General features: G+C 41.7%; 1 protein-coding gene across 3 annotated transcripts in view; it reads right to left on the minus strand.

The window, feature by feature from the left end:
* The window catches only part of jak1 (Janus kinase 1), a 96,377-nt gene that overhangs the window by 68,762 nt on the left and 14,247 nt on the right, over positions 1–13,368 (minus strand). The window contains exon 2 of one of the 3 annotated variants that reach the window (XM_078218421.1): positions 4,207–4,371. The exons of the other annotated variants lie outside the window; for them this stretch is intronic. The gene's annotated coding sequence lies outside the window, so the exon portion shown is untranslated. The remainder of the gene's footprint in view (positions 1–4,206; positions 4,372–13,368) is intronic. 3 annotated transcript variants of the gene reach the window in all.

Raw genomic sequence — 13,368 nt, forward strand, 5'->3', positions numbered from 1 at the left:
ACTTCCCTCAGGGCATTGACTACCTCTGGAGTTCCATGTGGATTAGTAACATCTTTGACAATTCACCTGAGTAATCACATAGGAGTCAATGCTGAGCCCAACCAGTAACAGCAAACAAAGGCAAGCCCAATGCTGTCCTCACCTGGCATCAACATATACACTCTTCTGAGCAAGTCTCTCCACAGCAATCAGAAGCCAAAACTTTGGGTGATTTTTTTCACCTTACGCTAGCCCAAAGACATTGAGGCCAAATGACCTCAAGCAAGTCGACTCACTTCTCCTAGCCTCCACTTCCTGTGCTGCCTTCCATGCACTTCTCTGCTCACTGCAAGCTCCTGTACACTGGCCACAAGCAGCAGTACAGAAGATTTACTGGTTTGCTTTCACACCAGGCAGGCCACACATGGGGAAGCAAGACCAAGTTTAATCTTCAGATGAAGTGGGCCTCATGAGATCTGGGCATGCAGGCTTCAGGCTCCATTTTAAACTCAGACATTTTGTCCATTTTCCCACATACTGCCTTGATTTTATAGTACTGTTCTGAAGCAAATAGCACAAATTAATGTTCAAGTGGAGAGCAAGTCTGAGAAGTGCAAAACAGAGGCTATAAAACACCATTTCTGGGAGGAAGGTATGATCAAACTGCAGAGACGGAATCACAGAATGGTTTCAGTATAGAAGGGCACTATTCAGCTCACTGCGTCCAAGCTGGACCTCTGCTGGAACACCTCAGTTATTCCCATACCCCCACAGCCCTGCAATTTCTTTTTATTCCAATAATTGTCTCATTTTCTATCGACATCTGCCACTATTACAATGTCAGGCAGTACATTCCAGATACTAAACACTCGTTGCACAAAGCAGGTTTTTCTTCTTGTCACTTCTGCTTCTTTTGCCAATCACCTTAAATTGATGTCCTCTGGTTCTCCATCCTTCTGATGTGGAGATGCTGACGTTGGACTGGGGTAAACACAGTAAGAAGTTTCACAACACCAGGTTAAAGTCCAACAGGTTTATTTGGTAGCAAAAGCCACTAGCTTTTGGAGCGCTGCTCCTGTGTCAGGTAAGTGGGAGTTCTGTTCACAAACAGGGCATATAAAGACACAAACTCAATTTACAAAATAATGGTTGGAATGCGAGTCTTTACAGATAATCAAGTCTTAAAGGTACAGACAACGTGAGTGGAGAGAGCATTAAGCACAGGTTAAAGAGACGTGTATTGTCTCCAGACAGGGCAGTTAGTGAGATTTTGCAAGCCCAGGCAAGTCATGGGGGTTACAGATAGTGTGACATGAACCCAAGATCCCAGTTGAGGCCGTCCTCATGTGTGGGGAACTTGGCTATCAGTTTCTGCTCAGCGACTCTGCGTTGTCGTGTGTCGTGAAGGCCACCTTGGAGAATGCTTACCCGAAGATCAAGAGGCCGAATGCCTGTGACCGCTGAAGTGTTCCCCAACAGGAAGAGAACAGAGTGTCACACTATCTGTAACCCCCACGACTTGCCTGGGCTTGCAAAATCTCACTAACTGTCCTGTCTGGAGACAATACACATCTCTTTAACCTGTGCTTAACGCTCTCTCCACTCACATTGTCTGTACCTTTAAGACTTGATTACCTGTAAAGACTCGCATTCCAATCATTATTTTGTAAATTGAGTTTGTGTCTTTATATGCCCTGTTTGTGAACACAACTCCCACTTACCTGACGAAGGAGCAGCGCTCCGAAAGCTAGTGGCTTTTGCTACCAAATAAACCTGTTGGACTTTAACCCTGGTGTTGTGAGACTTCTTACCGTGTCTCCATCCTTCTACCAATGGAACAGTTTTTTCCCTATCTATTTTGTTCTGGCTCCTCCATGATATCGAATACCTTATCAAATTTCTTCTTAACCTTCTCTCCTCCAAGGAGAACATCCCCAGCTTCTCCAATCTATCCACCTGACTGAGGTTCCTCATCTCTGGAACTATTCTTGTAAACTTTTCTGTACCTCTTTATCACCGTCACATCCTTTCCAAGGTGGGATGCCCAGAATTAACCACAATATTCCAAGTGAGGCAGAACCAGAATTCTATAAAGGTTGACCATAACTGTTCTGCTTTTGTACTCTTATGCCTCCACGTATAAAACCCACCTCCTTTATTAGCCATTTTCTCAACCTCCCCTACCTTCTTCAGCGATTTTTGCGTGTATCCAGGTCCCTCTGCTCTTTTAGTTAGTATTACTTCCTTGTTCTTCCTACCAAAATATACAATTTTACTCTTCACTGAAATAAATTTCATCCGCCATGATTTTGCTCTGTGCACCAGTTTATGTCCTCTTGAAGTCTTCACTAGCCTCCTCACAGTTCACAATACTTGCAAAGTTTTGTGTCATCCACAAATTTCAAAATTGTGCGCAGAGCATGCAAGTCAAGGTCTTTAATATAGATCAACAAAAGCAGTAGCCCCAATCACGGCCTCTGGGAAACTCCACCATATACCTTCCTTTAGTCCGAAATAACACTTAGTTCAGTTCACCACCATTTCCTGTTACTCAGCCAACATTGTGTCCAAGCTGCCACTGTCTTTTTTTTAAAATGAGCTTTAACTTTGTTGCACTTTATCAAACACCATTTGGAAATCCAAGTACGCCACATCAAGCACATTGCCAACATCAACCATCAACAAGTTGCCATCGTTAAAAAATTTAATCAAGCTAGTTAAACATGGTTTATCTTTAACAAATCCGTGCTGACTTTCCTTAACTGATCCACATTATTGGCAATTTATTCTACAGGAAGTCCTTCACACAAAGCATAATCAAAATTTGGAATGGGCTTCCAATAGAACAGAGCGGAGGCAGCAGGAAATCGGGTTTTGCAGGCAGGAAGTGTATGCAGAGATATATATTAGTAAATTGCCTGGTCTGCTGATAAATATAAATTAAACACAAGATAGTGACAAGAGTTGGCAGAAACCTGCTCTACACAGGCTGAAACTTCATCATCACAATTAATATAACAAAATGAAATTGGAAACGTTAATAGCAAATTCTAATAGTAAATATTGGCATACAAATGTGATCAAAAGTCAACAGAAGGAAGCTGTGTCCACAAGCAAACAAAAAACATAAAAAATAATCTAAATAATACTGATTCTACTTAGCTGCGAGTCTATGTGCATGTATTTGCTCCCCAATATTTCTGGTCCAATTTTCTCCTAGCTGGAGGTGTAGAGATGTGTTACATATTGTTGCCTAGAAACTGGAAGCTGTTTGGTACCTCCTACAAATCTGTCAAATCAAGTACAATTCTATTTCATGCTTTCAGGAACTCATAGAAAAGGTTACTGGAGAAACCCATGCCATTGGTTAGATTGGCATTTTTATGCTGCTGTATTTGGCAAGAAACAAACAGTCAATCACCAGTACCACTATTTAAAACCTTGAAGCAAAGGAGGAAGAGACATTCATTACAAAGTATACTCATTCCACAATTTCACAGTAACTTTTGTTTATTTTTATTTTATCTTATTTATTTATTAGTCACAACTAGGCTTACATTCACATTGTAGTGAAGTTACTGTGAAAATCTCCTAGTTGCCACACTCCAGCACCTGTTCGGGGACACTGAGGTAGAATTTAGCATATAGAACATAGAACATAGAAAGCCACAGCACAAACAGGCCCTTCGGCCCACAAGTTGCGCCGATCACATCCCCACCTCTCGGCCTATCTATAGCCCTCAATCCCATTAAATCCCATGTACTCATCCAGAAGTCTCTTAAAAGACCCCAACGAGTTTGCCTCCACCACCACCGACGTCAGCCGATTCCACTCACCCACCACCCTCTGAGTGAAAAACTTACCCCTGACATCTCCTCTGTACCTACCCCCCAGCACCTTAAACCTGTGTCCTCTCGTAGCAACCATTTCAGCCCTTGGAAATAGCCTCTGAGAGTCTACCCTATCCAGACCTCTCAACATCTTGTAAACCTCTATCAGGTCACCTCTCATCCTTCGTCTCTCCAGGGAGAAGAGACCAAGCTCCCTCAACCTATCCTCATAAGGCATGCCCCCCAATCCAGGCAACATCCTTGTAAATCTCCTCTGCACCCTTTCAATGGCTTCAACATCTTTCCTGTAATGAGGTGACCAGAACTGCGCGCAGTACTCCAAGTGGGGTCTAACCAGGGTCCTATAAAGCTGCAGCATTAGCATGGCCAACGTACCTGATCAGCACGTCTTTGGACTGTGGGAGGAAACCGGAGCACCTGGAGGAAACCCACGCAGACATGGTGAGAATGTGTGTGGAGTTTGCACAGTCACCCAAGCCAGGAATCGAACCCGGGTCCCTGGCGCTGTGAGGCAGCAGTGCTAACCACTGGAAGATTGTGCTGTTCATTTCATGTCACAAAAGAGACGATGAGAATTAAATCAATTATTTAAAAAATAACACTTAAACAAATTAGAGAAAGACTTTTGATTGACGAAGAATTTAACCTGTGTTTACAGGTAAACGATTAGCACGTGCTTCAATCTGGAATTCAATTTGACAAATCCAGCAGTATAATTTGACTTTTGTACGAAAAATGGACATCTGAAATCTCAAAAAAAGTCTACTCCTGATAATTTAAGATTTTGTTAGCACTTAAGAATGTGCATTATCTAAGTATCAAATTAGGCAATATACATAACACACCAAATTGAAATTTAATGCTCAAAAGGAATTTTTTTAAAAAGCAGATAATTAGAACTGTGCAACTCTCTGTTAAGTATAGTGTATACAATAAATGCTCAGAAAGTTGTAATGAAGGCAGAACTCAGCCTCGTGTTTCGAAACATTGCTCCAACAAGAATGTGTTACTGATCTGCACTACTCAGTACTTCCATTGCTAAGGAAGACAACAAAACAGCAATGAACAAGCACAAGTTATTTGACTCATTCAGGTTCCTCTTGCCACAGATCATGTAGAAACTATTTTATCTGCCTGCAATATGTCTGCCTGTTCCCAAAATTACTCCATGTAAAATTCAAAAACATCTTTCCATCCCTGCATGGCAGAGGTTATATCTTTGCCCTACTTGACATATCACCGAGGTCCCAGAAGTCCAGTGTAGTTAATGTTCTCCATCTATTGTTAACTAGGTGTCAGCTGTAGCTCAGTTCATAGAATCCCAGCAGTGCAGAAGGAGTCCAACTCTCTGACAGAGTATCCCACCCAGGCCTTCTCTGCAACCCCACACATTTTACCTTGACTAATTCATCTAATTTACATATCTTGGGACACTAAGGGCAATTTGGCATGGCCAATCCACCTAACCTGCACATCTTTGGACTGCCCGAGGAAACCGGAGCACCCAGATGAAACCCACGCAGACACAGGGAGAATGTGCAAACTCCACCCAAACAGTCACCCAGAAGGCCGGAATTGAACCCGGGTCCCTGGCGTTGTGTGGCAACAGTGCTAACCACCGTGCTGCCCTGGTTGCACTCTTGCTCCAAGCCAGAAGGTTAGGAGTTCAATTTCTATTGCAGAACCTGAGCACAAATTCAAGATTGACACTCTAGTGCAGTTATGTTCTAGTTCTGTGCTCATAATCCAAATTAAATAATTTGATGTCCAAAGTGCCCATTCTGCTCAACAACATTTTAAAATCTTGGATCATGTCCCTTCTCAATGTTTTTTTCTCTTGACCAAGATGAAAGGCAACACACTGGACAAACTAATGCCATAATGTTCACAGTGAGAAAAGATACTTTGTAAAACCAACTCAGAAACAACTCCGAGACTGTTGCTTGAAGATAATATACAAAATATAATATGCAAACTACAGCATGAAAATATTAATAAATTCTCAAATGGTACTAACGCACTGTATAAGTATGGATACAAAATGAAGCATGCAAAATTCAAACAAACAGAACAATTATGTTGTACAATGCTTTAGCAAATTGGAGAAAATTTGTCAGATAAAAAATAGGTGTTTTGTCATGATATTAAGAAAAAACATCAATTTTGACTCCCTACCGAGCTATCCCAGCCAGGTCTGTACTGTGATCAATATTCCCTTGGCTCAGTATTGGCATAAATCAGCCAAGTTTCTACATCTGATCACTCCCCAGTAACTCTTTCTGCGTAACACTGTAATATAGATCACAATAAAAACAGAAAATTCTGGAAACACTCAGCAGGTCTGACAGCATCTGTGGAGAGAGAACAGAGTTAATGTTTGGAGTCTGGATGACTCTCTCTGCAGATGCTGTCAGACCTGCTGCGATTTTCCAGCATTTTCTATTTTTGTTTCAGATTCCACCATCCGCAATAAGTTGATTCTATTTATACCATACCAAGCTATGGTATGATGACCAAATTTGACAAATGTTATCACTTATAGGACAGGAAGGAAACACAAGAGGAGAAAAACGGTGTTTTAAAAATTAAGTGAAAATGCACAGAAAATAACATCCACCCTGTCTACCCAATAGAACTATTCTATTCTACTGCAAGAAACAACAGATGACAGCTGAACTTTCATCTGCCAAGTCTGTGACACCCATACTAAATAGGCAGACATTCCCTCCAAACATTAGAAGAAATTTCTTTGACAACAGTTATCGTACTCACTATCAAAAATTCTCCAGGACATCCTGGCCACCCTTTATGTGGAAACTTTATCATCTGGATGTTTAGTTGCCAATGACATCCTTGTTTTCTAAGCACAAAATAGGATTGCACAATATTGGCACAAACTGGGCAAAAACGCGGCTCATATTCACAAACCGATATATGTCATATTTCCAGAGTGTGACAATCTTCCAGCACATCACCCAAGTGGACATTCTTAATAACTGAGATTGGATCAAGTGTTTTGAGGACTGCTCCACTGTGGTGACGAGGATGAGAGTGGGGACTTTGTGATGGCGGAACACCATAGCTGAGCCCATCCAATACTCACACAAAGTATACACACAAATGGCTGCAAAATGAAACATTGGCTAGCAACAAGGAGCAGGAACTCTGACTTATTCTTTCTGGTGACATGACTTGCACTCTACGATACAAGGGTGAGATTCTAAAGAAAGAGTGTGAGAGGCACATGGCAGCTTTTGAAATGTGGCTATGATGGAGGATGGCTCACAATCAGCTGGATGGTCTGAAAGATAAATGAGTGTAATAAAAGCAAAATACTGCGGATGCTGGGAATCTGAAACAAAAACAGAAACTGCTGGGAAAAACTCAGCAGGTCTGGTAGCATCTGTGGAGAGAGAAAGAAGGTTAATGTTTCTAGTTAGGATAACTCTTCTTCAGAGACAAATGAGTGGGTTGGATCAAGAGTAGAAGGTCAGGAATCAATAGAGTTGCGAAGTACAGTTAGAAAATGAAAATAGCCAAGTACGGCTACTAGTAACATAAAATCAACAGCCCTGTCCTGGCACTATAAAAAGGCGAAATTAAAAGTGAGATAAGAGGAAGAAGAATAATTGGACGAGTAGACAACATTGAGACATGAGCTGCGGGAGATTTGAAGAAAGCCAAAGAAGAAGCAAGATTATGCCAATAGCGCACTAAGGCTACAGTGACAAGGCACAAATAATGCAGAACAATCATACATGCCTATATCTAGGAGGCTGAACACCTATTTAGAATTAAACTGGCACCTTCTTAGACTACCTCTATCAATACCAGAATTTTATCTGTAATGCATAATGCAGCATTTGGAATTCCATACAATCCCAATTACACACTAATTGTTGGGTTATTTAAACTCTTGATTCTTTTGGGTACAAGAGGCAAGAATCAATTAAAATTGAAAAATATTTCCAAATGATTGGTTTTGCTGACAGTAAGATGTAACAGTCTTACAGGGAAAGGGGTATACAATTGTATCCAGATGTATATCTCGAAATTCAAAATTGTTGGCATCTTCTTTGAACTGCTTCTTCTGTGGGTCCTAGAAATCACTTCAAAATGGCTGATTTTATAACATTGCTGCAGCTGAAAAAGCGACTTGCTGCTTTGTATGATAGTTTCTCCAAGGTCTAATCAGACAGCTGTCTTTGTTACGGTTTAACTTCATCTCTGACCTTGTCACCGCACAAGTCAATTCTCAAACACAGTAGTTAGTCTTCCTTGATTAGAACAGTGCCTAAACTTTAAAAGCTACTTGCTTGGCTGTGAAGCACTTTGGGATGTCCTCTGGTTCTGCAAGGTGATTTTTAATGCATTTCTTTCTTTTTTTCCCCCTTTCACAGTATGAGGCAATAACATTCATATTACCATTGAATTTGGTGAACTTGCCAGCATACCTTCTGATTTTGTAAGTTTAATAAACCTAGAGTTTCCAGTGTGTTCTTTAGTTTTCCTTAAAACTTGTATTAAAAGCCCATATCAAAAGATCCAAAATGTCTCTCTCAATCCTGTAGCAGTCATTGTATCACACTTCCAGGGAATGTCTAAGGATTTGGATTAAATACTCCTTTCTATTAGTGAATTTGGAAGCAAAGGAAGAGAAGGAAAGGAGGAACGTTAGACAGGTTTACTTTCTCCAGAGGCAGGCCTTATCCACACTAGTTTATCTACAACTGTCTTCACTGGTGTTTCTTTATCAAGAGGCAGTGGCAAAGTTATGCTATTGAATAGACTGCCTATTTGCAGAGAATCTCTACTTCATCAATACAACTGCCAGTGTTACTTAAGATCAACACAGCCCAGAACCTTCATGCTTCCAGCTCCTTCCAAGTGCCTCAGAAAATGTCTGCTTCACTTTGCAGTTCAAAGCTACATCCAGCATTGTTCATCTGGGAAAGTGGGGACAGAATGAGCAGGCCCTAGTTTTCTACATGGCAGGTATTTTCTACAGGGCAGCACGGTGACACAATGGCTGGCACTGCTGCCTCACAGTGCCAGGGACCCAGGTTCAATTCCGGCCTAGGGTCATTGTCTGTGTGGAGTTTGCATATTCTCCCCGTGTCTGCGAGGGTTTCCTCCCACAGTCCAAAGATGTGCGGGTTAGGTTGACTGGCCATGCTAAATTGACCCTAGTGTCAAGGGGATTAGCAGGGTAAATATGTGGGGTTACGGTAATAGGGCATAGGTGGGATTGTGCTCAGTGCAGACTCGATGGGCCGAATGGCCTCCTGCTGCACTGCAGGATTCTATGATTCCTGGATTCCAGGATATTACTGATGGCATCCATCTGGCATACAATTCCATGGTTTTCAGGAATAACATGTACAATGAGAACCATGAAGGAATGTTGATCATTTTTGACCATACTTTGGGCATCTTGAAACATTACACCAGTTGCCTAAGCAGAAGAACAGGTACATTTCGGTTCAACCATGCTGGGGTCTGCTGCATGTCACCCAACTTTGTCATTCAAAGAAGTCTATTCTGTGGCAAATGTATTTTGAATCCAACAATAATTTACAACTTAATCCTTTTCAAGTGTTCACCAAGTATTTGATGCACACAAAGTGAAATATAACACGTCATCCTTTCTTTCCTCTTGGTAGAGATGTAGCCATCATTTATTTTTTCCAATCCTGACACTCTCTACAAATTGTTAAGGAAAATTGAAGATCTTAAATAACCTTCAGTTATGCACATTGTTCTTGCCAATTCATTAAAGAATAACAAGTGTTGCTCGAAAGAAGCAGCCTTGAATGAGTTAGTTCCTACAAACATCCAAATAGTCTTTATCATCTAGGCATGTAACTCTCCTCCTGTTTCCTTATCTTAAGACTATCTTGGCTATTGCTTTTCACAATGTGGTCACAAAAATAAGACAACAGGCATGATTCACACTTCCTGCACCTTCAGCAAAAGCTGAATAGCACAGTAAGTTGTACCCTAATATATCAAGGCCTAAGGCCTAGGAATGAAGATCTTTAACAATTTTATTATTTCCAACTGCACAGCTAATCCACTAGCTATGTACAAGTAAAATGAAAGCAAAAAGCCCAATCATGAGAATAAAACAATCCGAACCCTACATATAAATATGTGCACAATTAAAGTATCTTCCAGTATGCCCACTTACAGGTGAAGGAAGAGCAAGATTTTGACCATGTTTAACTGAACAGGCAGCAAGAATTGTACGTCAGGCTCTGATAGATGCTAGTGTGAAGGTCTCGTCTCAGACACAAAGTCACCAACAGTTGAAAACACTTGCACAGAATGCAAATGAATAATAAGTACCTTCCTCAATATTGTTTTCTGTATTGCTGCAAATACTTCTGTGCAGCTACAACACAGGCACCTCCTCGGAAACGTGGGAAATTGTCCAGGTTTGGCTTGTACACAAAAATCAGGCCAAATCCAACTAGGCCAATTACAGCCCTATCAGTCTACTCTCACTCATCAGTAAAGTGATGGAAGAGGTCACTAACAGCACTATCAAGTAGCATTTACTCACCACAACCTGCTCGTTCATGCTCAGTTTCAGTTGCACCAAGATCACTCAGCTCCTGACCTCATTACAGCCTTGGTTCAAACATGGACAAAAGAGCTGAACTCCAGATTTAACCAAGTATGGTTATTGAGGAACCTTGGCAAGACTGGAGTCAACAGGAATCAATGGGAGAACTCTCCACCTAGCACAAAGGAAGATGGTCGTGGTTGTTGGAGTTCAATCATCTCAATTCTAGGACATCATTGCAGGAGTTCCTCAGGGTAGTGTCCTACGCCCAACCATCTTCAGTTGCTTTATCAATGACCTTCCTTTTACTGTAAGGTCAGATGTTGGGATGTTCACTCATGATTGTATAATGTTTAGCACGATTCGCGACTCCTCAGATACTGAAGTAGTCCATGTCCAAATACAGCAAGACCTGGACAACATCCAAGCTTGGGCTGGCAAATGGCAAGTAACATTCGTGCCACTCAAAGTGCCAGGCAATGACCATCTCCAATGAGAGACTATCAATCATCCACTGACATTCAATGGCACTACCATTGCTGAATCCTAGGGGGTTACCACTGGCCAGAAACTGAACTGGACTAGCCATATAAACACTGTGGCTACAAGAGCAGATCAGAGGCTAAGAATTCTGTAGCGAGTAATTCACTTCCTAACTCTCCAAAACATGTCCACTATCTACAAGGCACAAGTCAGGAGTGTGATGGAATACTCCCCTTGCCTCAATGAGTGCAGCTCCAGCAACACTCAAGTAGCTTGACACCATCCAGGACAAAGCAGCCTGCTTGATTGGCACCCCTTCCACAAACATTCACTCTCTCCGCCACCAACACACAATGGCAGCAGTGTGTACCATTCCACAAGATGCACATCAGGAACTCACCAAGGCTCCTTAGGCAGCACCTTTCAAACCCACAACCACTACCATCGAGGAGGACAAGAGCAGCAGACACATGGGAATACCAACACCTGGAAGTTCTCCTCCAACTTAGAAATATATCGCCGTTACTTCACTGTCATGGGTCAAATGTTGGAATTCCGTACCTAACAGCACTGTGAATGCACCAACACTGCTGGGTGTTGGTGCAACAGTTCAGGAAGGCAGTTCACCACCACCTTCCCAAGGGTGATTAGGGATGGGCCATAAATGCTGGCTGAGCCAGTGACACCCGCATTCCGTGAATGAATAACAAAAAAGCTATCATCGGTGCCTTTCTTTCATGTGGAGATGCCGACATTGGACCGGGGCAAGCACAGTAAGTCTCACAACACCAGGTTAAAGTCCAACAGGTTTATTTGGTAGCACAAGCTTTCGGAGTGTCAGTCCTTCTTCAGATGAATGAAGGAGTGACACTCACCTGGAGGAGGAGTGACACTCACCTGGAGGAGGAGTGACACTCACCTGGAGGAGGAGGAATACAAACGATTGGTCTAGTTGGACCAAGGAGCGGCACAGGCTTGGAGGGCCGAAGGGCTGTACTGTGCTGTACTGTTCTTTGTTCTTTCTTTGTTCTTTGTATCCTTTAAAAAGTACCTGGATGAGCACTTGTCACGTCATAATGTTCAAAGCCATGGGCCAAGTGCTGGTAAATGGGATTAGGTAGGTAGGTCAGGTGCTTCTCATGTGTCAGTGCACACTCGATGGGCCGAACGCCTCTTCTGTACTGTGTGATTCTGTGATTACAGAGATGGCGAGGGATGAGGCCATGGAGGAGTTTTAAAAGAAGGATCAGCATTATAAAGTTGAGACACTGCCTGATCAGAAGCTAAATATAGGTCAGCAAGCACAAGGCAGTGGGTGAATGGAACTTTATGTTAGTAGGTACACAGGCACCAGAGATTGGATGATCTCACACTTAGAGGGTAGAATGTGAGAAACCAGTCCCGAGTGCATTTAAACAGTCAACACTAAAGGTTAAAAAAGCATGAATGAGGACTTGAGCATTGATCTATGGTAAGGATGGAGCCAGGCAATGTTACGGGGGCGGTCACAGTGATAGCACAGATATGTGGTTGGAAGCTCATCTCAACATCAAATATGACACCAAGGTTGTGAAAAGGGTAGAAAATTCTGACACCTAAAGTTTGACAATCCAATATGCAAATAAAACTCTTAAAGACACACGATTCATCATTGCCAAGTCTCTCCACGAGCTGAATACATTTTACCTACTCAACACAACCAACCTAGTCAACTTCCAATAAGAAACTCTGATTTCATGATAATCATGCAAAATTCCATGGCATTGGTCAACTTTACAACCCACACTTACAAGTCTTAACTAGGCTATTTTCTACAGATCCATTGCGTCATATCACATGAACACATGATCTAAACTTCATAAAGTACATTGTCATATGTGGCAATGTCTGTTCTTTAAAGAGAGCTGAATACCATACTTCTGAGAAAGCTAATCAGCATAGTATTAACTAATTTTGCTGGGAGCCCATTCCATAATTCATCACTCTATGGCAATTATAAAATGATAGTATAAGCTTCCATACAGTTGCACTGATCATTAGCCACCCATAACAAAAGCTATTATTTCAAGTAGATTTTCTGTTGTCACTGTAAAAAAATGTGCCTAAGAGAGTATCAGACATAACCTTTAAATTATGTCTGGTACTCTCAATTCTCCAATTCCATTTAATCCTATCACCAGTGACACTACCTTTACCATGAGCATTTTACCTGGTATTGTCTACAGTTCAGCACTCTCTCTCAAAATGCAGAAGGACAAAAATCTACGAGGTATCTTTTATAGTTCACGTGACACTTGATGAAAGTTTTGAAAATTCCCCTTGACTAAAATAGTGGTGATATATCTGCAATGTATTATCCAATCCCACTTTGGAAAACACTAAAACACTTCCTTACTCCACCAACCACTGCACCCTCCCCCTTTCATATCAATTTTCAGGCTACGTTTTCATTTTCAGTAGAAGTACTTAACAGCTCCCCAGTTTCA

The sequence above is a fragment of the Mustelus asterias genome, chromosome 8 (assembly GCF_964213995.1).
Source record: "Mustelus asterias chromosome 8, sMusAst1.hap1.1, whole genome shotgun sequence".
Lineage (NCBI taxonomy): Eukaryota > Metazoa > Chordata > Chondrichthyes > Carcharhiniformes > Triakidae > Mustelus > Mustelus asterias.